This window comes from Neoarius graeffei, chromosome 16, assembly GCF_027579695.1.
Source record: "Neoarius graeffei isolate fNeoGra1 chromosome 16, fNeoGra1.pri, whole genome shotgun sequence".
Lineage (NCBI taxonomy): Eukaryota > Metazoa > Chordata > Actinopteri > Siluriformes > Ariidae > Neoarius > Neoarius graeffei.
In genome coordinates, this window is record NC_083584.1 from 27106791 (window position 1) to 27133582 (window position 26792).

Sequence of the window (26792 nt, forward strand, 5' to 3'; positions counted from 1 at the left end):
GCAGAGCGCTCGCAAAACAAACGCTGCCTGCTATTTATAGATGCCTGTCGGCATGGCAACCACGCTTTGTTTGTTTGAGTCACAAACTATTTCTGCTCTTTGCCTGAAAACCTGGACAGTTTCGCTTCTTTCATGACTGGTGCTTCCCTTTCTAGGCAGCCATCATGACGGACACTGCATATTATTCATATCTGTACTACCTGCAACTGTGATTACATGTTCATTTGACTGTTGTTTTGAAGGCGATGATGTCAATATACGTTCTGAGAAAATCACAATTATTATATTATTAAGTAGTGAAACCGTTCCTCACGCCGCAGCAGGGAGGAGTTGCCAGGAGTGTCCTGGAGACAGAAAACAGTGAACTGATAACTATTCATCATGACGTGTAAGGGCAGGGAAAACAATAAAGCGTGCATATGAAGAATGGACTGATGCAAACTGGGATGTATGGATGCTGTCAGTCCCCACTCGCTTCCTCACTCGAGTTTGTTGACGGTGTAGTGGCTGGCTGCTTTATGTCCCGGGGCTCCCTCATGCCTGTGTTACCTTCTGGCTCTCTCCTTTTAGTTATGCTGTCATAGTTAGTTTTGCCGGAGTCCCTGCTTGTACTCAGTGTAATATGTATACTGTTCCTACTTATTCAAGTGACATTGGGCATACCTAACAACCTGTGTTTTCTCTCTCTTCCTCCCCCCCCCCAATCGGTCCCTCTGAGTTACATGTCGGTCCTGGGATCGAGATGCTGACCTCTTCTGCTCCTCGGACCTGCCTGATCCATCCTGATGCCCTGTGTTTGGTTGGAGTCTCATCGCATCGTGCCTGTGGACGACGGCCCCATATGGACAGTGGAAAGTCGCACTTGGAAGACGCTCTGGACTCTTACAGTAATGCTTTTATGGCGGAGGACTGCAGTTGACTTGCTAACTTTAGGACTGCAGTTGTCATGAACAGTTTTGCACTCAAGTTTCCATCAATGAAGAGTTTATAACATCAACGAAACTGACTTCATGTTAAAACTGTTGTTATAGTCATGCTGTCTGTTGTTGCCCAAATGAGGATGGGTTCCCTTTTGAGTCTGGTTCCTCTCGAGGTTTCTTCCTCATGTCGTCTGAGGGAGTTTTTCCTTGCCACCGTCGCCACAGGCTTGCTCATTGGGGATAGATTAGGGATAAAATTAGCTCATGTTTTAAGTCGTTCAAATTCTGTAAAGCTGCTTTGCAACAATGTCTATTATTAAGAGCGATATACAAATAAACTTGACTTGACTTGACGTATACCTGCACTGATGTTTGCTACCTGATCTTCATTCCGTGGCTTCTACTATAATAATTAAAAACTAAGAAAAGAGCAAAGAGTAAAAACAGAGAAACCTAGAGCATACCTCCAAGGGAATTAACTGGGCACAAACCCACCTGTGTACTAGTTATACATCATCTTTTATTCATTATTATTATACATACAGGACCCTTTTTCTATGGGATAAAAACATATTCTATTCCCTTCTAGCGGGTTTCATTCATTTGGTTTGATAGCATGCAATAGTGTTAGCACATCATTTATCCTACGTGGATTATGTCACTCTACCCAAAGGAGAATGAGCGTTGAATATGGTTTACGATATTGCACAGTTGTCAAGACAACATGACATCACACGTCGGAGCTGATGCGAATATCCAATGAGAAACTTTTCTGCTGCGCATGCGCACAATCATTTCTGTGTTTGCCAGGAAAGAGAAGGATGCGTTGAACACCTGAAAGCTACCAAAACTTCATTATTCTTCACGCATATTTACAAGAGAAAAACATACCAACAGACATCAAAAAACTGGAAAAGAGCCACATCAGAGATGTAAAACTTCCGTGCTAGCGAGTAACTGTGACAATTTATAAACAAACATCGCTGCTAGGTTTGCTTGGTTAAATATGGAAGATTTTGAGAGAATTTTCACTGCCAGGTCTCTCCATTGTGTGTAGCTATCGATGTTGATTTTAAAAGTAACTGATTAAATTGCATTGGGAAACGAATACTTAAGTATGAGTGAAAAATACTGTGGTGAGCGTGCGTGGGAGAGCGAGTGTGTCTGGAGACGGAAATCTTAGTTTCTCAGTCGTTAACTTGTACTACTTGCTCTCAATAGCACTGGCTTGACTGCTTTATTAGCATCCGCTAACACTACTGATGAATGCTACACCGGCTGAAAGGTGACTTCACTGCCGCACTGACAGCGCCGAATCGCGGCTAAGCTAGTGTTGGCCTTCAAGTATGCTGATATCGTCTTTGACTCGTTCAACATCATGCTAGCTGAATGGAATATATCTGATATACCACTCAACGCCAGCCGATATTATTTAAATATACTGTGTTATGCAAAAGTTTGGGCACCCCTGGTCAAAATTGCTGTTACTGTGAACAGTTAAGCAAGTTGAAGATGAAATGATCTCCAAAAGGCATAAAGTTAAAGATTACTCATTCCCTTTATATTTTAAGCAAAAACAATTTTTTATTTTCATCTTTTACATTTTCAAAATGACAAAAAAGGAAAAAGGCCCGAAGCAAAAGTTTGGGCACCCTGCATGGTTAGTACCTAGTAGCACCCCCTTTGGCAAGTATCACAGCTCGTAAACACTTTTTGTAGCCAGCTAATAATCTTTCAGTTCTTACCTGGGGGATTTTCATACATTCGTCCTTGCAAAAGGCTTCCAGTTCTACAAGTTTCTTGGGCTGTCTTGCATGCACTGCTCTTTTGAGAGCTATCCACAGATTTTCAATGATGTTTAGGTCCAGGGACTGTGAGGGCCAGGGCAAAACCTTCAGCTTGTGCCTCTTGAGGTATTCCATTGTAGATTTTGAGGTGTGTTTTGGATCATCATCTTATTGTAGGACCCGTCCTCTTTTTAACTTCAACTTTTTTACAGATGGTGTGATGTTTGCTTCCAGAATTTGCTGGTATTTATTCGAATCCATACTTCACTCGACCAATGAAATGTGCCCTGTGCCACTGGCTGCAACACAACCCCAAAGCATGATCGATCCACACCCATGCTTCAGAGTTGGAGAGGTGTTCTTTTCCTGGAATTTGGCACCCTTTTTTCTCCAAACATATCTTTGCACATTGTGGCCAAAAAGTTCTATTTTGATTTCATCAGTCCACAGGACTTGTTTCCAAAATGCATCAGGCTTATTTAGATGTTCGTTTGCAAACTTCAGATGCTGAAGTTTGTGGCTAGGATGCAGGAACGGTTTTCTTCCGATGACTCTCCCATGAAGGTCATAGTTGTTCAGGTGTCGCTGCATAGCTGCATCATCTGACCTTTCCTAACGAAGAATTTGAACAAGCCACAGCTCAATAAGCTAATTAAGGTCTGGAACCTTGGTAAAAGTTACCTGAGAACTCAAATGTATTGGGGTGCCCAAACTTTCACATGGTGTTCCTTTTCTTTTTTCACTCTCCAATTGTACAAAACAAAAATAATACACACATCTTGCAGAAAACACTGAAAAGAAATGTCTCGTCTTTACCTTTATGCCTTTTGGTTATCAGTTCATCTTCTGCTCACTTAACGATTCACAGTAACAGACATTTTCAGTAAGGGTGCCCAGACTTTTGCATGCCACTGTATTACTCAAGATTATCATTATGTACTCTCATACAGGAAGGGTGCAATATGCACTGGATTTATAACACTCAGAGACTGTTACATTTTGACAGTTATTTCTGTGCTGCTAGCTGTGGTGATAAGGATCATTAAGATGCTGTTTACTGGATGTTCGGTTGTATTTACTGGCTTGTACTTATTGTACTGGGTCAACTTGAACAGCATCTAACTACTGTCTTGTATTTTGTTGCCTATTTGCATAGTAACATTCCCTAATTTACACTACATGCTGTCTGGTAATTACCTTGTCACTTTCTATAACGCACTGCACAAAGGCGAGTTTGTTCTACCGTGTACTTGTACATGGCTAGAACCACTAAATAAAGAACATCCACAGTATAAAGCAAATGAAAAGTTAATATGCCGTCCTCCCAGACATATCCTCAGCTGTTTTATATTAAACATGTTCATAAATGGGGCACCGGGAAATGAGCGTTAATCAGCCTTGGTTTTGGCGCGAGTTCTTACATTTCTGTGAAGCGAATCAAGTTCCAAAGAGTTAGTGACAAAGTTTACTTCTGCAACATTGCAGAGGGAGGGACTGGGCCTGTGTAACAGATAAGACAAGCAGTCACATGCAGAAACACAAGCACGCGCGCACACACACACACACACGTCTATATTTGTGAGGACCTTGCACTGGCATCGAAATCTAACCTTAACTTCAGTAATCAAAAGAAAATATTGTAATTTTTTAACAGAAAAACCCCCCTGCAGTTTCTTTTAAAAAAGAAAAACATCCAAATGTCCCCATGAGGTAAAAACTGTCGTCAAATATTCTTATCCCCACCAAAATATAAAAACATGTCTTTCCCCCCAACACACATTTCTCCTGACCCAGCAGTTGTGGGTGGCAGTTTCATTTCTCACTCAACCTGACTAGAGTAATGAGAGCACGCCAGTCAGACGGTATGTACCTCCTACTTCCCCGTGGCCTCACACCCCTCTCGTAGTACATGACACTGGAAACCCCTCCCATATCACACTTTTTATGACTGTTTGACTGACTGTGAAGCCATTAAGAATGTCATATATTTGTCCACAGCAGGATGCTGCAGTCCAGGAGGATCACAGCACTGCATACTTTAACATTCGACTTCATTTCATACTCCTGAATTAACTCATTGAGTAATTAATCAGGCCCTCCTGGGTGGGGTGGTGCCATGACTGGCAGGGCTCTTCGTTAACTTTGAGACATGGTTACCCATTCGGGCAACCATTTGTAGAAATCTGGTTGCCCGAACTCAGAACATGGTTGCCCAAATATTACATATTATTATTTTTTTATTTATTATTCAACCTTCTCAGACACTGTCTGTATCAACAAGCATTGACACTAGCGCCCCGTGCGAGTAATGCGGTAATTAGTCATGTAGTGAAGGACATACTAATATTCAGTCCCCCCAGGATTTCGCGGGCCTTTTTTGTGATCGTTGCGGGCTAAAATGTCTGATGTTGCGGGGGGGTTTTCCAAAAAATTGCGATGAAAGTTGCGGTGTTTTTTAGGTTTTTGTTGCGATTACATTGCGGGAGGAAGTGAAAGTTGCGAGAAATTGTTGCGATTTTCTCTTTTTGTGATTAAAATTGAGTGATATGTTAAATATTAAGTTATTACCGAAAAACTATTGATTAAAAAAAAACAGACACTGAGAAATGGTCCTATAAACAACTTTACCAATATAAAAGATTACCAGGACTACAAAAATGCAGAAAAATAGGCTTTACTTATCCAAATGCACCTGTTGGTTCAAAAGTTAAAGTGCATAGAACCTCACAGCACAACATGAAGTTACCTTAAAATATAATATAAATGCCTCAGCTTTCATGTAAGAAAAAAAAATATTAATACTAGTACCGTGTGCAGGCAGTCTCTCCTGAAGACTAAATTAAACAATAATTATAAACTAATAAAATAAATGGCTCAGGCTTCATAGAAGAAAAAAACAATTTGAACAGAATCTCACAGTATGATGCTGAAGCTGCCTAAACAATGGAAAATAAAATACCATTTTGGCAAAAATGTTGGCATTCATTAATTTCTTGTACTAAGTAAAAAATAATGTAAAGTGCACACAGTCCTTCACTGTAAACATAACACACTTTCAGTAACAGAATTTAAGCCTACATAAATACTGACTCGCACATCATGCAATGTTGCCAGATACTGCTGACGTTTTCCAGCCCAAAATATGTTCAAAACCCGCCAAAATGTACTTAAAACCGCCCAATCTGGCAACACTGCGCACATGCTGCTTCTCTTGAACGTATACACGGAAGTAAGGCAAAAGGTAGTTTGTAGACGTCACCTCAAGACGACACCAACGATTGGTCAAATTTGCGGGAAAGTTGCGGTGATTGGATATAATTGCAACACCGCCCTGAATTCGTGGGAATTGGTTGAATTTGCGTTGAAGTTGCAAATCGCAACATCGCGAAATCCTGGAGGGTCTGAATAGAACACCGAATATGCACTACGCGATAATTATTAGCAATGGGAAACTGCATTGCGAGCCCGCGATGTGCAAATGTGAATTCCGCTAGTTGTTGAACATCCCGTAATGATAACATGGACGCGGTCTTTCCGAGTCAAACAATTGCAAATCGTGATGGAATTTCATCATAATATGAATGAATAAACATCGTTTTTCATGTAAGTTGACATATTTGGGTAGTTGCCCGATCGGGCAAGCATTTGTGAGAGTCTGGTTGTCCGAATCTATTGAATGGTTGCCCCGGGCAATCGGGCTACTGTTAATGTTGAGCCCTGACTGGGGTGCCATTTGATACTGTATTTACATACACTATATGTCTCATCTCATCTCATTATCTCTAGCTGCTTTATCCTGTTCTACAGGGTTGCAGGCAAGCTGGAGCCTATCCCAGCTGACTACGGGCGAAAGGCGGGGTACACCCTGGACAAGTCGCCAGGTCATCACAGGGCTGACACATAGACACAGACAACCATTCACACTCACATTCACACCTACGGTCAATTTAGAGTCACCAGTTAACCTAGCCTGCATGTCGCCAGTTAACCTAACCTGACACGCGGACACGGGGAGAACATGCAAACTCCGCACAGAAAGGCCCTCGCCAGCCATGGGGCTCGAACCCGGACCTTCTTGCTGTGAGGCGACAGCGCTAACCACAAGTGTTGTAGTCGAGTCACTAAACCTCAAGTCCGAGTCCAGTCTCGAGTCTCTAGTGTTCAAGTCCAAGTCATTAAAGAAAATTTTGAGTTGAGTCCGAGTTGAGTCCAACATAAGCCCTCCTATCAACAGGGCAAATAACATGAGAGAGGGTTAACACTAGCTAGGTCATTGCTCAGCAAGCTCCGCTATCAACAGAGCAATGAACATAGTGTGTCACTTCCTTCTCTGGGTGGAGTCTTGCCAAATGACGACTGAAGTTCGAGGTTGTCCCCGTTGTCTCCTCGATAGTTCTTCTACATATGGAACACATAGCAGTGCGTTTTTCCCCACTGCACAAGAAGTCTGTATAAGCAAAACGGACAATCCTAGGGGCGTTCTCTCCAGGCATTTTAGCGCCATTAACGTTAGTTTGGTCCTGAACATGACGTATGAACAGGTTGAATGTGCATTCTCTTGCACAAAATTCATATAAGAATTAATGTAGATATAAATATCTTATGCGGGTGGCATGGTGGTGTAGTGGTTAGCGCTGTCGCCTCACAGCAAGAGGGTCCGGGTTCGAGCCCCGTGGCCAGCGAGGGCCTTTCTGTGCGGAGTTTGCATGTTCTCCCCGTGTCTGCGTGGGTTTCCTCCGGGTGCTCCGGTTTCCCCCACAGTCCAAAGACATGTAGGTTAGGTTAACTGGTGACTCTAAATTGACCGTAGGTGTGAATGTGAGTGTGAATGATTGTCTGTGTCTATGTGTCAGCCCTGTGATGACCTGGCGACTTGTCCAGGGTGTACCCTGCCTTTCGCCCGTAGTCAGCTGGGATAGGCTCCAGCTTCCCTGTAGAACAGGATAAAGCAGCTACAGATAATGAGATGAGAATATTTTATGCTAAAGTATTATGGCATGTTACAAAAATAAAGAAAAAAATCAGAGTCCTCGTCTCCAATTTACAAGTCTGGATGCAGTTAATGCACGAGTCTGAGTCCAAGTCCGAGTCATCAGTGCTCAAGTCCAAGTCAAGCCACGAGTCCTTAAAATTAGGGCACGAGTCGGACTCGAGTCCGAGTCCTGGACTCAAGAACTACAAGCCTGTCTTAAACACAAATAAAGTGGCCTCCACAGCAACTATAATCACTTTTGTAAGTAATAATATCTCTATAGTACATAGAAAACAGCATGATTGTCCATCCTTGTCCACTATAACTATATTTAACCTTGAAATATAATCAATCATTCAAATAATTAAAAAAAAAAACTTCTCCTCCATGATTGCCTTAATGTGTGAATCCATTCAACATCTCATATCTGAGTGGGCGGCACGGTGGTGTAGTGGTTAGCGCTGTCGCCTCACAGCAAGAAGGTCCTGGGTTCGAGCCCCATGGCCGGCGAGGGCCTTTCTGTGCGGAGTTTGCATGTTCTCCCCGTGTCTGCGTGGGTTTCCCCCGGGTGCTCCGGTTTCCCCCACAGTCCAAAGACATGCAGGTTAGGTTAACTGGTGACTCTAAATTGACCGTAGGTGTGAATGTGAGTGTGAATGGTTGTCTGTGTCTATGTGTCAGCTCTGTGATGACCTGGCGACTTGTCCAGGGTGTACCCCGCCTTTCGCCCGTAGTCAGCTGGGATAGGCTCCAGCTTGCCTGCGACCCTGTAGAACAGGATAAAGCAGCTACAGATAATGAGATGAGATCTCATATGTGAATCATCCTTTCCCTGAGTCATCCGTTATAGGCCATGAAAAATGCACATTTTAGTGCTCCACATGTAATTTTAAAATGCACTCATGTTTAAGCACTAACTTCCACTGTATGGTAATTTATATTTATCTATGAATTGTGTGCAGTAATATATGGCCCTTTTCCACTACCCTTTTTCAGCTCACTTCAGCTCGCTTCAGCTCACTTCAGCCCGACACGGCTCGCGTTTCAACTACCAAAAAACAGCACGACTCGGCTCGCTTCAGCCCTACTTAGCCCCTAAAACTCGCACGGTTTTGGAGTGGGGCTGAAGCGAGCCAAAGCGAGCCGAGTGAGGCTGGGGGCGTGAGGAGACACTCCCCTGTGCACTGATTGGTGAGGAGGAGTGTCCTCACACGCCCACACACGCCCCGCGAGCACCCTGGGATCTGTAAACACCGCAAACCCGGAAGGAGAAGAATTACGAATTACGAGAATTTCTGAAGCCTTATGCGCCTCGCCTCATCTATACGCTCTTGCCAGTATCTGTTCGCGTTGTCGGTGACAACAAGCCACAGAACCAAGACCAGCAACACTAACGACTCCATGTCCTCCATGTTTATTGTTTACTATTCGGGTCGTGAGACTACCGCTTAAAAGATCACTGATGTCACTGTTTGCGCTGCTTAACGACATCACCTGACGTCCACCCACTTTCGCTAACTCCACCCAATGTGTCCACCCACTTCCAGCCAGCACGGTTCAGCGCGGTTGTAGTCGAAATGCAACTCCAACAGCCCCACTCAGCTCGACTCAGCCCAACTCAGCACGGCACGGCTCAGCCGCGTTTGTAGTGGAAAAGCGGCAATAGTGTCTTATAAATGTTGTCACACTGCATCTATCTGAACTGCATCACAGGACAGCGCAATACACTCAGTCAATATCTGCCCTCTTCCTCATATTAGAGCTCAGGAACGCCTATGATTGGGTAGCATCACTGGGACTGACAGCGGAGAGAGAAAGTATTCCACCCCTTCCTTGGCTCCTGGCCACAAATGGCTGTGGCATCATAAGGATTCGAGTTCATCCCATACACACCTGCTGTTTGATGTTTACATTTATATTTATATTTAATCCAAAGGCGACTGCTCTAAGACTACAGGGAAGCCCAGCTTCCTGTAAAATGTCACGAAAATGTTTGTCTGTTAAATATGTATTTACACTACTTATCTCTCTTATTCCAAATTGATATTTTGCGCTAGAAAGTGCTCAGCTTTACGGCTAGTTCGTTCAGCAGTTATTTCTTACTGGTTGTCATAATCTGATAACGTGATTTTTTTTTCCCCATAGAAGCCTGTGGAAGCATGACCCATTGAAAACCCATTGATGATCAGCATCTCCGTAGTTTAATGTTTTTAAAACGTAACTTCCAGACACCCGGCTTCACTGGGGGTCTGTGGAGAGTCAGTGACAGTAAGGCGGGACTGGACGCTGGGCTTCTGTATGATGATTGGAGGAACTCTCAAATCTCTTTTGAGAGGCTGTTTATTTTAAACCAGGCAATAGAGGTGAAATCTAGCCAGCCAGCTAGCTAGCTAGCCGTTAGCTGTGCAAAATGGAAAATGTTGCTAATGTTATTGACCTGATTTTGGAGAAAACATTTGGTGCTCTTCCTTACGAGGAGAGGCTCAAAATTTAAACAGCAGGGCAAATCAATGCCCAAGATCAATTTAATTCAAAAGTCAGAGAACATAGTCGCTCATTTCAGCCATCTTGGTATGACAAAGTAAACTGGTTAACTGGAAGAGCTTTGACCAGAGACTTTACTGTTGGCCTTGTCTCTTAATGAGACCGTCCCAAGGATGGATTATTTGGTCAAAACTGGGTTTTGGAGATTTGGCCAACTTTGACAGGGCATACAAAAGGCATGAGAAAAGCAAGGAACACTTAAGTTCATCCGTCCATCCATCCATCCATCCATCCATTATCTGTAGCCACTTATCCTGTTCTACAGGGTCACAGGCAAGCTGGAGCCTATCCCAGCTGAGTGTGGGCGAGAGGCGGGGTACACCCTGGACAAGTCGCCAGGTTATCGCAGGGCTGACACACAGATACAAACAACCATTCACACCTACGGTCACTGTGGAGCCACCAATTAACCTAATCCGCATGTCTTTGGACTGTGGAGGAAACTGGAGCACCCAAAGGAAACTCACGCAGACACGGGGAGAACATGCAAACTCCACACAGAAAGGTCCTTGCCGGCCGCTGGGCTCAAACTCAAGACCTTCTTGCTGTGAGGCGACAGCGCTAACTACTACACCACCGTGCCACCCCACTTAAGTTCATGTGCATGCCTACGTTTACTTGGCAGAGTCTGAGTAGAACATGGCAGAATTCACATATAAATAACAAATTGACAAACAAACAATTGACTAACGACAAACAACAGATAACTGAAAATTTCTATTACATAGACCTAAAACTGAGCTTCCCCTATTTCAAAGACCACCAGCCGCCACTGCTTTAGTCATTTGGCAGATGCTTTTATCCAGATCAACTTACAAAATTACTATAAGGAACTAAGAGATTCTGTGATGATTCATAGTCTGAAAGACTAGAGCTTAATGCTGGTTTATACAAGTGTGGAATAGTTTGGTTGCTCTCTAAAAAGGACAAGTCAAAGTTCCTCCCGTACCAGGACCTGGTCTTCCCATTCAGTCTCCCGTCCCAGTACTAACCAGGCACATAGCGCAAGTGTGGCACTGATCGCCGTTTCTATCGCCCTCAGCCTCTCACCTATTGCATAGATAGGGTTACAGTAGGGGGCTAGTCCTCTGGTAACCACGAGAGCTTGACTCCCTACTCGCATCTGTATTGCGGCGTGCCTCACCAGATGGTAGTAGGTACCATTTTTATGATGATCTGATGGTATGACACAACTGCAAGTGGAACTCACAATCTCCTGGTGAGAGGTGGACATGCTAACCACTAGGCCAGTTTGCGGTATATGTAAGTAAGTACATCACCAAAAAACAACTTCAGCATGAATCACTACAAAGAGCTGCTATCCACCCATATTGTCTAGAGAGGTGAACCTTGAGATCTTTGTGGGAGGAATTGAAATGGAAACTCCAGGCTGCTCAGTCTACAGGAGGAACCTCTTAGGAGCTTGGACACTGAAGCAGAGAGAACATGCTCAGATCTCCGAAAATGTCGAAGACATGGGTGTGTAGTTATAAACTACAATGCAAGGACAAGTGTTTGAAATTCGAGTCAGTGAAGTGACCTTGGTAGATGAATCACATGAGACATTTCAGGAGGCCATGAACCCGGTGAGGAACAGCATTCTCAATGGCATCTTGTTGCAACCAATGTGCTGCTGCTCAATGATAATTTCTCCATTGGGACACTATAGGAAACAAATGAACCCCGTTAGTTTAGGAGTCACATTTATAAACATGCTCTTAGTGTTATCTGAGTAAAACCAGGAGAAGGTATCCAGGGGGAGATGAGATGCTCTATATATGCCTGTCAAAGAACATTAGGTTACTGCAGTGAACTATTCGTACAATATCTCATTTAAACTGAGTTTTAAAAACTCAAAAGCTGCACAGACAAGCCTTGACCTAAGTCTCTCCCTCTCTGCCGGTTGCTATGCTATCTGCCTGTCTGTTGCTAGGACAGTTTAGGGCAGTCGATGACAGCTCACAAGAGACGCAGTAGCCAAGGCAACTCTTCAGAAAGAAACTTGCTGTAAGTCACTGGAGTTCCTTGTAAGGTTTTTGCTCTTGTTCCATTTCCTTTCTTATGGCTCCATGTTGGCGACAACTTTACATGCAGATTTTAAGTCTATTTTTAGCTCGAGACCAGACGCCACCTCAGACTGCTAGGCTTTCAGAAAGGAGAGGGTCTTCTCCCATTTCTTCAGATCACCCTAAAAAGCAATTCCTCTTCTTATATCAGGGCATAGCAACCGTGTACTGGATAAATAGGAAGTCCGAGAAGACTGAACTAATAGTCAAGATGTTTTCAAATGTTTAAAACATTGTATTACTAAAGGTATGTCAGCTAATTTACCAAGAATACAGTCTAGAAATCTATATCCTTGGCTACAATGTAGCTACAGACTCTTTATCGAGAACACCTGTATACCTGCTTATTCATGCAATCATCTAATCAACCAATCACATGGCAGCAACACAATGCATAAAATTATACCAAGACAGGTCAAGAGCTTCAGTTAATGTTCACATCAAACATCACAAAGAGGAAAAATGATATCATTTACCCCTTTTCTACCAACAGGGAACAGGTTCCATTCTGGTTCAGGCACCAAATTTCCTAACATTCAGAATAAATTGGTTCGGAACCTGAACAGTTGGAAACCAGCAAGAACCAACATAAAGCTGGTTTATCCAGTGCAAACCATAATGACATCAGTGGGGGTGTCATTAGTTTGGAGAGAAAGCAGAGTGCAGCAATGGAGAATGCAATGCAAAAGGATACATCTTCAGAAAAATGGAATGAAAACAAATATCGACGACAACAGAACAAAAGCTCACAGGTAATCAGTACGTTCCGCCATCTTGCTCTTACTGTTTACTTCAGTTGAACACCCTCAGTTCATGACGCATTCTTGATTACACTGGTTCCACTCAAAACTGGTGAAATTATGGGCTAGTTCGCTAGCTGGCACCAAGGTTCAAAGGATCCTGAAAGGAACCAGTTCAAGAACCCGTTCCCTGTTGGACGAAAAGGGGCATCAGTGAGCCACATGGTGGTGCATGTGATTAGCACTGTCGCCTCACAGCAAAAAGCGTCTGGGTTCAAACCTTGCAGCTGATCAGGGCTTTTGTGTGGGGATGAGGTCAACTGGCTACTCTAAATTGCCCATATGTGTGAATGTGAGTGTGAATGGTTGTTCATCTCTGTGTTCATCTTGCAATATATTGGCAACCTGATCAGGGTGTACCCCACCTCTCACCTGAAGTCAGCTGGGATTAGCTCAGCTTCCCCCGTGACCCTGACAAGTAATCGGTATAAATAATGGATGGATGAATGTGATCCAAGTGACTTTGGCCATGGCATTGTTGGTCCTCAGCGGGTTGGTTTGAGTTTCTCAGAAATGCACAACAGTCTCGTGTTTACATAGAACGGTGCGAAATACAAAAAACATCCAGTTCTGAGTTTTGTGAGTAGAATTTTTTGTTGATGAGACTATGGAGAATATCCAGACTGGTTTAAGTTGACAGGAAAACTATTGTATGGTAACTCGTATAACAACTCTTTACAAACATGATGAGCAGAAAAGCATCTCAGACAGCACATCATGTCAAACCCTGAAGCTTATGGGTTACAAAAGCAGAGGGCCACATTGGTCCCAGGCTTACCAAGCAGGAACAGGCCTCTGAGGCTACAGTAAGCAAAAGTGGACTGTTAAAGATTGGACGGTTTGCACCACCTGGTCTGATAAATCTTGATTTCTGCTGCAACATGGAGTCAGAATCTGGTGTCAATAACATGAATCCAATATGCCTTCAGTCAAGAGGTCAGGATTTCCAGCATCAGCATTGTGTTCCTCAAAAAGAGGTTGGTGACTGTAGTTAAAAACTATAACCCTTCGTTCATGCTAACAATTGACAAGAGACTGTGCATTATCCATGCATGTGCACAAAATGGATTTCTCTCAACTCTATGCAAGTTATGTGGAATGCAATAAAGCAACAAATCCAAATGGTTGCCTCCAAAAAATTATTCCAATCAATCGTCCAGCATAAGTCGTAACTTCTTCTCTTGCACTAAGGCACTACTCTCACAACTTTAGTTTATACATGTGTTAAGTTTTAACCACATTTAACCACATTTGGCACTTAATAAAGGATTTGATTTAACCACATTTGGCACTCAATAAAGGATTTGATTTAACCATATTTGGCACTCAATAAAGGAATTTGATTTAACCACATTTGGCAATCAATAAAGGAACAAAAAGCCAAGTTGAAGTATACTGAGTGAGCAGGAAAGGAACTTCAATTTGTGAAGTAGAAGAGCAGCAGATGTGAGCACATTCCTAATTCTGTTTTTTTTTTAACGTGGTTAGATGGCGTCATTTATTTCTAATAAGATCCTGCTGAGGTGGCACGGTGGTGTAATGGTTAGCACTGTCGCCTTACAGCAAGAAGGTTCTGGGTTCGAGCCCAGTGGCTGACGGGGGCCTTTCTGTGTGGAGTTTGCATGTTCTCTCCATGTGTGCGTAGATTTCCTCCGAGTGCTCCGATTTCCCCCAAAGACATGCAGGTTAGGCTAATTGGCGGCTCTAAATTGACTGTAGATGTGAGCGTGAATGGTTGTTTGTCTCTATGTGTCAGCCCTGTGATGATTTAGTGACTTGTCCAGGGTGTACCCCACCTCTTGCTCATAGTCAGCTGGGATAGGCTCCAGCTTGCCCGTGACCCTGCACAGGATAAGCGGCTACAGGTAATGGATGGTGAACTTAAATCAGTCAAGAAAAAATGGGCAATAAAACATGTAAAACTCAGTGTCAACAGCATTGATACAGCTGCCTCTACTGCCAACAAGTCAAGTCTCCTTAATACCCAAACATTGTCAGGGTACTATGCACTCTTTTCACAGTGTATGGTTCCAGCTTCATAAAAGGGTTCTAGTGTTGAATGTTCAAAGAATTTCCAATGTATCTTCAGTAACCGATTTATCCTGGTGATGGTCATAGTAGTCATCATCATAGTTTCCCCTTGTGGCACGAGATCAGCTTTGGGGTGCATTTGCCTTGGAAACTGCTGTTCCAACAAATGCCTGAAGTCTTTACTATTCATCACTGTCCTTCTGACCTGCTGCCTGTCAACCCCCAGTAGCTCCTCCACTCTTGCCCAGGTCTTCAATGGTGTTCTTTTACGAAAAAGCACCTGTTTTCGTAGTGTGTCATTTTCCATACGGCACACATGTGCCGTATATTTCAACTATCGGACATGACAAAATTCTCGAATAGAATTCGACCAAGTTATTTCTCGTAGTTGCTCATTTGATATTTTTAAGGCCCAGTTGAGCAGTCCTTTGACTTGTTTTGCAGGGTCAACACCTTTTTTCCGTTGTCTGAGAGAAAGGGCATTTTTAGGGAATACCCTCCAGATCTGGAGTCTATCCTGGGAACACTAGGCATGAGATGGGAATACACCCTGGATGGGACACCAATCCATCACAGGGCACAATGCACACACACATTCACACACTCCTTCACACCTAAAGGCAAATTAGAATAGTCAGTTCACCTACTGGCATGCTTTGGGAGATGGGAAATAGCCAAAATACCCAGAGGAAACCCAGAAGAACAGGAAGAGGTCATGAGAAACCCCACACACATTAGCCCGAGGTCAAGGTCAAACCAGGGACCTTGGAGCTGTGAGACACCAGTGCTACCCATCGCGTCGCCATCCATCACCTCAAGTGAGCAAGACCAGCGTTGTGGTGTCCTCAAGAATGCAAAAACAGACTCTTTCCCAAAGCGGATAAGTGGCTAATTATAGGTCATTGGCATTTATTATAACACCCAAAAAAGAAGACGAAGGAAAAGTCAGCTGAATTTAAATAGCTGAAATTCCCAGAATATGTGAGGTTTAGGAACAACAGCTACATTCTACACTTATCTGGTGGTTGAGAATATAATCCTGAAAAAAAGAAAACAGGAAAGAAACTTTATTCATCTGCAAACACAAGAACTCCCAACAACCCCTATTCTGATGTGTGTGTGTGTGTGTGTGTGTGTGTGTTGTTCCTAATGGTTTTCATTCAATTCACAGTAAAGTGAAGTTTATCTCTCCTGCACAAAAGCAGCTATGTTTATATTAGAGAATGATAGGCCATGAGATCTTTACTTTTATCTCTCTCGCTCTCTCTCTCTCCAACACGCACTTTAAAGGTCATAGGCAAGGGTCGGAGGTGAAACGTAGAATATCAACTTTATTGTCTAGAAGAACGACCCAAAAAGCGAATTCAATCTTCCTAGTGTCTAATTTGCACCCTAAAATTGAATAAAACAGTTAAAATATACTGTTTTGCCCAATTTCCAAAGGCTTGTTTATATCTCACTTACACGCACTTTCACTGCCAGGGGACCGTCGTAGTGACGTCATTCAAGGCAAACAGACTGGAAGCAGTTCTGTGTTTACTTGCGAACTGAGCACACACGTACGGACTTTGGTCGTGAGAGGTTGTGTAAAATGTCTGAAAGCAATGGCGATTTTGAAGTAGGAACTCTCCAAATTGAATATTGAGAGGTGAAACCATATATGTATGAACCTATGGCCGTTGCGAAGCAATCGGTGAATGTGGCTCACTGGTTTGACGGTGCGACCTCGGAATCGGACAGCGACTCGGCCGACTCTGATCGCAGTGACCCCGGACCTCAACAAGACTCGCGCCCAAACAATTTATCCTGGTAGTTATGATAAATTCCTACTTTCGTCGTAATACTAAATAAGAGCCCTTTTGAAGAATAATTAAACCGCCCTCCCTAGTGGATATAGGTAACGATTACTTGACAGTGCACTGGTAGGCCACATTAGCCTGCCATCCGCGGCATTATACTATTTATAGCCTACTCTAAGCGAGGAAATATCCCTTTGTCTCATTTCCACAATGACTGTACAGGATCCCTCAGGATTCTTGACTTGTCAATTGCAAGCAAAAGTAAAAATGTTCACCTCCAATCTTCTCCGTTTTGCTTGAGCATTGCTGGTCTGTTTCTTCTTTGACTGCTTGATTTTGTTTCACGCGCACAATCCACTCTCTCCGCCTCTTCTCCTCGTCCGGAAAAAAAACCCCTCTGGCTTCACACACACAATCCACTCTCTCCGTCTCGTCTCCCCTTCCGGAAAAAAAACAACCCTCTGGCTTCACGCGCACAATCCACTCTCTCCGCCTCGTCTCCTCTTTCGGAAAAAAACAACCCTCTGGCTTCACGCGCACAATACACTCTCTCCGCCTCATCTCCTCTTTCGGAAAAAGCCAACCCACTTGCTCCGCCTCTTCTCCTTTTTTGGAAAAAGCCAATCCACTCTCTCCACCTCTTCTCCTCTTCCGGAAAAAGGTAAAAACTTCTTCCTGAACCGGTCCCGTTGTTACAGTTCACTGCACAACAATAAGGCATGGTTTTTCTTTGGAAATTCCCGAACGCACGTCTGCACTCAAGCTGAACGGCAATGCAAGTAAACGGAAGTGGACTCAGCTCAAACGGTTTGTTTGTCTTGAATGACGTCACGCACCGAGTGGTCACGAAAATCACCGAACAGAAATTCGCCGCGATCTGCACTAACTTATTTTAATTATTACTTATTAACAATACTTTTTGGGACCAGAAGAAAATTACAGAGGGTTTTTTAACATATAAAGTTTCAAATGTGCATAAATTGAAAACCGTTGCCTATGACCTTTAATAGTCTTTCTCCATTTGACATACCTTTTTACTTTTTCTTGTCTGGCCTGTGTCTCTCACACTGCTTTAACGTTCTCTCAGGTTAATCCTACAATCCATACAATCCATGTCTGTCCTCGTGTCTTTGTCCATCATCATCCCTCTAAGACTACCCACATCTCTTTCCTCTCTCTCTCTCTCTCTCTCTCTCTCACTCTCTTTAAGTTCAGAAGTTGAGTCACACAGGAGTTTACAATAATGATGGTTTATTAAAAAGCATATAAAAAAAATCAAACCAATTACAGTTAGACAGCAGACAGACAGATAAATCAATCTGCAGTTGTGGCTCATCTGTTTCAAGGTTTGCCTTGGTGTGCGTTTGGATATGCTTTTCTGTTCACCTTGGTTGTAAAGAGTGATTCTTTGAGTTACCATAGACCAGTGGAGAACCGTTACTATTAGAGCTGGGACTTCAGCTCAGCCAAAACTTAGCCAGACACTGTACTGATGAACGTTACACCGGCTGGAAGGTGACTTCAGTGCTGCGCTGATGGTATCGACTCATGGTTAAGCTACTGTTGGCCTTCGAGAAAGCCAAGGGTGATACATTTTTGGTCCCTCCCACTATAAATCAAAAACCGATTGGTTAGTTCATCTGTCACTTCCTACATAAACATACACTGCCATGGCGTTCTGTCCTGGTAATGAAGTCCTAACCAATGAGTGAGTCATCTCTAAACTCTTCTCTGCCTAGAGTCAACAAACAAAAAAAATCTCACTGGATAACTCGATTTTAATGTTTTCAGGACAGTAACCCTTTCATTTCTGAAGCTAATTTGATACAAAATGAGGCCAAATAAGAATTAGAAGAGAATAATTATAATAAAATTATGAAAGAATGAAATAAATTAAATATAACATTTGAAATGCTGATATGTTTGGGCCGTCTCTGAAGGCCTAGAAAGCCCTGATGGTTCCCTTCTGGTATAGACTTCCTGTCATCTCAAACCACTCTGGCCATTCTCAAGGGTTTCTGCCCACAGAACCACTACACACTGGATATTTTTTTTTACTGTTTTATTTTTTGCACCATGCTGTGTAAACCCCAGGAGATCAGCCCATCTGGTTGAATGGGTGTGTGGATGGATGGGCAATGGATGGATTGGTGTTTGGACCCAGAAAAGATTTTTCCAGACAACTGAGTGTAAAAGAACCTCATGTCTGGACCTCAGTCAGGCCTCTGATATGTACCAGCTGGGAGCCTGTTGATTGATGGCTCAATTTTTGGCCTTGTAGTTTGCAATTACCAAGCAAGCATGCCAAAGTCCAGGAGCTGAAACACCAAGCTCTGACTAAGCACATGCCCCATTGGCCAGCTCGAAGTACATCCTGTACATCCTGCCTGTGCCACCAAACACACCTGGCAAGCATGCTCGCGCTTCTGTAAAGTGCAGCCACACAAATCCAACCCTACTGGGTAACACAGAGCAAGAACAGGGCCTCTGAAAGAGCCTTTGTCACATATACATTACAAATTCTCTCTTTCTTTGCATTTAACCCATCTGCAGCAGTGAAAACACACACACACGCGCGCACACACACACACACACAGCAGTGGAAAGCTGTGCTAAGTTGGTGCCTGGTCCAGGGAATTAAACAGGCAACCTTTTGGTCCAAGACCTTCTTCTCTAACCTTTAGGCCAGGGCTGCCCAGAACAAGAGCAAATCCTAAAGCTAGTAAATGAGAAAATGCACCATCAATGAGGGCGTGCAACTAGGAGTCTTATGGAAACCTTAAATAATATTTATTTATACATTTTTATGTTTATTCCAATGCGAACAATATTTCGACAGACAGCATGCACTAAAACATGGTCATGTCTGAAACATGTGCTCCATTTTTTGTTTTAAAAGTTCAGAATTTTGACAGTTTTTACATTCGAACACACAAGCAGTTGGTGATATGGCAAAACAAACAAACAACAAAAAAAAAAAGTCACATACTCGATACGTATTTACTGACAAAATGCCATCAAATTCTAAGGCCAGTTGAAAATGGTCAATACTTCAGGTTTATAAAATTTTCAAACTATATCTTTCATACACTCCACAATATATAAAAATGGAAAATTGATGAACTATTTTATTTTTATGATTTTATCTCAACTGTATTTATATCAACTTCACGTTAACGCACCGTCCATTGGTGGTGTTTTTTTATTTTCAGGTATTTTAAAATCTCTCCAAACTGAATCATATTTTGCTTGATGTAAAGACATCTCAAAACAATTCAACAATTAATGCTTTCCTGAAATAGTGTTCTTTATAAACATCCACGGGGTGGTGTAGTGGTTAGCGCTGTCGCCTCACAGCAAGAAGGTCCGGGTTCGAGCCCCATGGCCGGCGAGGGCCTTTCTGTGCGGAGTTTGCATGTTCTCCCCGTGTCTGCGTGGGTTTCCTCCGGGTGCTCCGGTTTCCCCCACAGTCCAAAGACATGCAGGTTAGGTTAACTGGTGACTCTAAATTGACCGTAGGCATGAATGTGAGTGTGAATGGTTGTCTGTGTCTATGTGTCGGCCCTGTGATGACCTGGCGACTTGTCCAGGGTGTACCCCGCCTTTCGCCTGTAGTCAGCTGGGATAGACTCCAGCTTGCCTGCGACCCTGTAGAAGGATAAAGCGGCTAGAGATAATGAGATGAGATAAACATCCACATCATTTCACACACTGCTTCAGACTTATTAAAGCCAGACTTTTACATACAGGATTCTCTTCATAGTCCCAAGTTATCCTCCAATTATCAGACATGTCAGTGCCAAAGGTGTTGGTTTTTTCTAATAGTTCTACGATATAATATTTTTATGAAGCATTATGAGAAAATCTAACCAGTGGGTGTGCTATTACAAAAAGGTGGTAATAATTTTAATTCCTTTAATTTTACTCCATTTGTTGAAAAAGAGAGTTCTGAGATGCAATTTAGTGAATATGTAATGATCTAGTACCTAATTTGCATATTCAAATGCATATTTATATCTTTAAGAAACATTAAAAATTAAACAGGTTGCAAGTTGAACTGCAATATGAGAAAAATGACTATATTATATAATAACCTCTTGAGAATTTAATAATTACAGAGAAACAAACAAACAAAAAAAAACAGTGAGTACAAAAATACACATTATGTCCGATCTTTTTCGAATGACTAACTATGAGGTTGGTATGCGTTATAAAAGTACTGACAATACTTGCGATATTTTCAGCGCATCTTTACATAATTTACTGTAGTACTGATATCATATCGCCCAGCTTTAACACACATAACAATATAATCATTTCTACTAAAATACAGTGGCCAGATGGACAGTCAGATGGACAAACAGACAAACAGACCGACTGACAAACAGATAGACGTTCAGAGAGACTAACAGACAGACAGACAGATGGATGGAGAAACGGAGGGAGAGACAGACAGAAGGACAGACAGAGGGACGGAGAGACAGACAGAAGGACAGAGACGAACAGAGAGACGGACAGAGAGACAGACAGATGGAGAGACGGACAGCCAGATGGATGGACGGATGGATAGACAGACGGGCAGAGGGATGGACAGATAGACAGACAGAGAGATGGACAGACAGAGAGATGGACGGAGAGACAGATAGATGGAGAGACAGATGGATGGAGAGACACAGACCGACTGATGAACAGACAGTCGGTGAGACAAACAGACAGACGGGCAGACAGACAAACATTTTTTGAATTTTTTTAATGACAAAATTGAAAACATCCGACAAAAAATTCAAACTACTAATTTAAGGTCAGACAATGTAAGTGACCCTGTAGTTAACAATATAACTGTATCAGATCAGCAATTAGAATGTTTTACTCCCCTTAGCGAAATTGAATTACTTTCATTAATCTCGGCATCAAAAGCCTCAGCTTGTGTACTAGATCCCTTACCTACACGTCTATGCAAACAGATAATACCTGAAGTAATTGAACCGCTTCTAAAAATAATAAATTCTTCTCTTACGATTGGCTATGTACCCAAATCCTTTAAACTAGCAGTTATCAAACCCCTGATTAAAAAACCTGAACTTGATCCCTGTCAGCTGTCCAATTATTGGCCAATATCAAACCTCCCCTTTATCTCCAAGATCCTAGAGACCTTTACAGTATTGGACACTTACAGTAACGCTTTTATGGCTGAGGACTACAGTTGACTTGCTAACTCTTGTCATGAAAAGTTTTGCACTCAAGTTTCCATCAATGAAGAGTTTATAACATCAACGAAACTGACTTCATGTTAAAACTGTTAATGTTATAGTCAGGCTGTCTGTTGTTGCCCAAATGAGGATGGGTTCCCTTTTGAGTCTGGTTCCTCTCGAGGTTTCTTCCTCATGTCGTCTGAGGGAGTTTTTCCTTGCCACCGTCGCCACAGGCTTGCTCATTGGGGATAGATTAGGGATAAAATTAGCTCATGTTTTAAGTCATTCAAATTCTGTAAAGCTGCTTTGTGACAATGTTTGCTGTTAAAAGCGCTATACAAATAAACTTGACTTGACAAACAGATGGACGGAGAGATGGACAGACCAACCGAAGAACAGACAGATGTTCCAAGAGACGAACAGACAGAGAGATAGACAGCCAGACGGATGGACAGCCAGATGGACAGAGACGAACAGAGAGACAGATGGATGGACGGACAGACGGATGGAGAGACGGACAGACGGATGGATAGACAGACAAACAGAGACGGACGAGAGACAGACAGAGGGATGGACAGAGAGACAGACAGAAGGACAACCAGACAGACGGACAGAGAGATAGACAGAGAGACAGTCAGACAAACAGATGAACAGACAGATGGTCAGCAAGACGGGCAGACAGACAAACAGATGGATGGAGAAATGGACAGAGAGATGAACAGAGAGATGGACAGACCGACCGAAGAACAGACAGATGTTCGGAAAGATGAACAGAGAGACAGACGGACAGAGACAAAGAGAGAGACAGACAGACAGACAGATGGATGGACAGACAGACGGACAGATGGTTGGGGAGACGGACAGCCAGATGGACAGAGAGACAGATGGAGAGATGGACAGAAGGACAGTGGGACAGAGAGATGGACAGAGAGACAGACGGATGGAGAGACAGACAGACGGACGGACAGAGAGACGGACGGACGGACAGATCTTGTACACCATTCAGGAAGCTTCAGTGAACAGCATGCCGAGTGCCAGCTCCCCTGTCAGCCACACAGGGTGGAGTAATCCCACACCCAAATCCACAGCAGGTATAATACTGGATTAAGGCTTTCACTGATGCATTAGGGCTGCTGCAAAAAATGTGCTTTCACACTTCTGTGCCTTCACCCTCTTTCTCCATCACACAACCAGACAAAAGAGAGACTTGATACACTCTGACTCAGGTTAGATACCTGCTGCTCTTTCTTTCTTCAACTGAAAGGCAGTTTTTCTCTTTTCTGACCTTGCCTCTTTCTCAGTTAGAACTGTATTATTTTCGGCTCCTGTATGGATGGCACGCGGGTAAACCTGTCAGTTTTCAAGAAATTCAATGCATTCCTGCATCATGTGCTCCGTTTCTGTCACAGAAAATGGTCTAAGTCATGAATTCAGTTAGGCAAGTCACTAAATATTTAGGATTAAAACACTGGACTTGCACACTGTATGCACACACACAGAGGAAAAGGGAAGTGACCTGCCAAAATATCACAGCTAACTCAGGCACCAGTTACATCTACAGATACTAAACACATACAAATCTTTTTCAGTGTACCAAGAGCTGTGCTGTGTGTGATGTTCTGCATGTGACATGTCTTGTGATCCTTCATCAGGAGTAAAACTTGTTTATTAACATTTATTGTTGCACTTCATTCTTCTTTACCTCCCTCTGTAGTGTAATCAGTGATTCAGTGGGAGTCGCAGGAAAATCATGCTGAAATGGACAATTATAGAGTGCATGTGTCCTTGGATGTCCTATTCACCTGTGTGTGTGTGTGTGTGTGTGTGCGCGCGCGTGTGTGTATGTTGCTGTATATGAGACATGTCAAACGCCTTCCTGTGCGCCTCCCCAGAGGCCTGTATATGGCCACCCTGCTTATGTAATGAAGGTTGAGGTGACAACAGGAACACACCCACACACACACAGTGCCATTACTTAATGCACACCCAGGCTAACAGCATCTGCTGAGGCGTGAGGTCTGCTGGAATTCAGCCAAAATGTCAAAGCCTAAAAACATGCTAGTGAAATCTGCATCTCTGCCATGTCTCTGACAGCCACTGTGTAAACCTGCTGTGTGAATCAAGCTGATCTTAAAAGAACGCTGAAATCGCACAGTTAAGGTTATTACTCATCATACTGTATGAGACGATCCCAAAATAAATAAATAAATACATAAATACATAAATATCTCGGCTGAGTTCTACAACAGGAGGAACCATAACGTGTGGTTATTATAAAATAAAAAAGCTAGAGCGATAGATAGACCTGCAATTAAAGAAAATGAAAACATCCCTACCTGTTCAGAAAACATAGTCATTTTTCTCTGTTTTGATCAAGTAACAGTGCAGAATAATTTTCACAGCCAGTAACAAATAATATTAAAAAATCTAAGCAAATAAAAATATTTTGACTATTGACAAGTTGATCTAATATTTCTTATTATGCGATTATTATTAGGAATCAAAAGCAGTGTGGTAGTCGAGTCACTAAACCTCGAGCCCAAGTCTAGTCTCGAATCCCCAGTGTTCAAGTCAGAGTCAAGTCCAAGTCATTAAAAAAAGTTTTGAGTCGAATCCACTATTGATCCGAGTCGAGTCCGAGAACAAGACTCCAACCGCACCATTTGACGGCGGCTGTTGCTGCCTTTATGTGAAAGCATCTCTGCTACTGTGTTGGACTAACGTTCCTGCTCGACTGCCCCATTTTAGTTAACAGGCTACAGATAAAAAGCTTGTTCATCGCTCAGCAAGCCCCGCCCACTATCAACAGGGCAAATAACATGAGAGAGGGTTAACACTAGCTAGTTCATCGCTCAGCAAGCCCCGCTATCAACAGAGCAATGAACATAGCGTGTCACTTCCTTCTCTGGGTGAAGTCTTACCGAATGAAGTTCGAGGTTGTCCACGTCATCTCCTCGATAGTTCTTCTACATATGGAACACACAGCAGTGCATTTTTTCCCACTGTACAAGAAGTCTGCATAAGCAAAGCGGACAACCCTAGGGGCGTTCTCTCCAGGCATTTTAGCGCCATTAACGTTAGTTTGTTCCTGAACATGACAGATGAACAGGTGAATGTGCATTCTCTTGCACGAAATTCATATAAAAATTAATGTAGACATAAATATCTTATGACAAATTATTATGGCATGTTACAAAAAATTAAGAAAAAATCCAAGTCCTCATCTCCAATTTACAAGTCCGGATGCAGTTAATGTACAAGTCTGAGTCATCAGTGCTCAAGTCCAAGTCAAGTCAGGAGTCCGACTCGTGCCCTAATTTTAAGGACTCGTGACTTTACTTGGACTTGAGCACTGATAACTCAGACTTGTACATTAACTGCATCTGGACTTGTAAATTGGAGACAAGGACTCGCATTTTTTCTTAATTTTAGAAAACTAAGAAGGTTTTAGAAGCTTTTTTACATTTCAAGCTTTAAATTTTCTTATCTGTTGGCAAGGCAAGGCAAGTTTATTTATATAGCACATTTCATACACAGTGGCAGTTCAATGTGCTTTACAGAAGTAAAAGCAGAACAGTAAACAATAGAAAATAAAATTACATAAAATAATTGGGGAAGAAAAATAATAAGAATTAAACAATAGTAGAAATAAAATAATAAAATGAAATAAAGTTCAAAAAAGGAATTAGCCTCGAGATTAATTATTATTATGGGTTTAACTCAAAGTGCGCTCTTCCCGTGGCTCTTCCACGAGGATCACCAAAAATCGTCCCGCAGACAAAATCTACGAGGATCACCAAATAAAATTGTCCCGCAGACAAAATCTACGAGGATCACCAAAAATCGTCCCGCAGACAAAATCTACGAGGATCACATAAAGCGCGCTCTTCCCGTGGCTCTTCCACGAGGATCACCAAAAATCGTCCCGCAGACAAAATCTACGAGGATCACAGTAACAAAGAATTAAAGTAAAAGTAAAATCATTAAAATCCAAGATTAAAAAGAAATTAAAATAAAGAAAGTAAAATAATTAAAATCAAAATTAAAAGAAATTATGTTAAAGGAAATTAATTACTTAGGTAAAAATTAATCAAGTGAAAGCATCTGAAAACAGCTTTGTCTTGAGCCTGGATTTAAAACTAACAACAGTAGGAGCATTTTTGATATCATCTGGAAGTTGGTTCCAAAGCTTAGCAGCATAGCAACTAAAGGCTGCTTCACCACACTTCGTTTTGACAGCTGGTATTACTAGCAAGTTTTTCTCTTGTGATCTTAGAGACCTAGTTGGTGCATATAATTGAAACATATCCAGTAGGTAGCTGGGTCCCATCCCATTTAATGTTTTAAATAGAAGAAGTAATGCTTTAAAGTCAATTCTATAGCTCACTGGGAGCCAGTGCAGAGACCTTAGGATTGGAGTGATATGGACTACCCTTTTTGTTCTTGTAAGAACCCTTGCTGCTGCATTTTGGATTAGTTGAAGCTCTTTGATGGTCTTTTTTGGAAGACCTGTGAAAAGGCTATTGCAGTAATCAACCGTACTGGAGATGAAAGCATGAATAAGTTTTTCTAGATCATGTTTTGACATGAGACCCCTGAGTTTAGAAATGTTTTTTAGGTGATAGAATGCAGACTTTTTTACCACTTTCATATGACTGTTGAAGTTAAGTTCGCTGTCAAT

The 26792-nt window shown here is 42.5% G+C and overlaps 1 protein-coding gene across 3 annotated transcripts in view; it reads right to left on the reverse strand.

Annotated features, from left to right (window-relative positions):
* atxn1a (ataxin 1a) overlaps positions 1 to 26792 on the reverse strand; it is a 244077-nt gene that overhangs the window by 171986 nt on the left and 45299 nt on the right. The window lies entirely within an intron of this gene.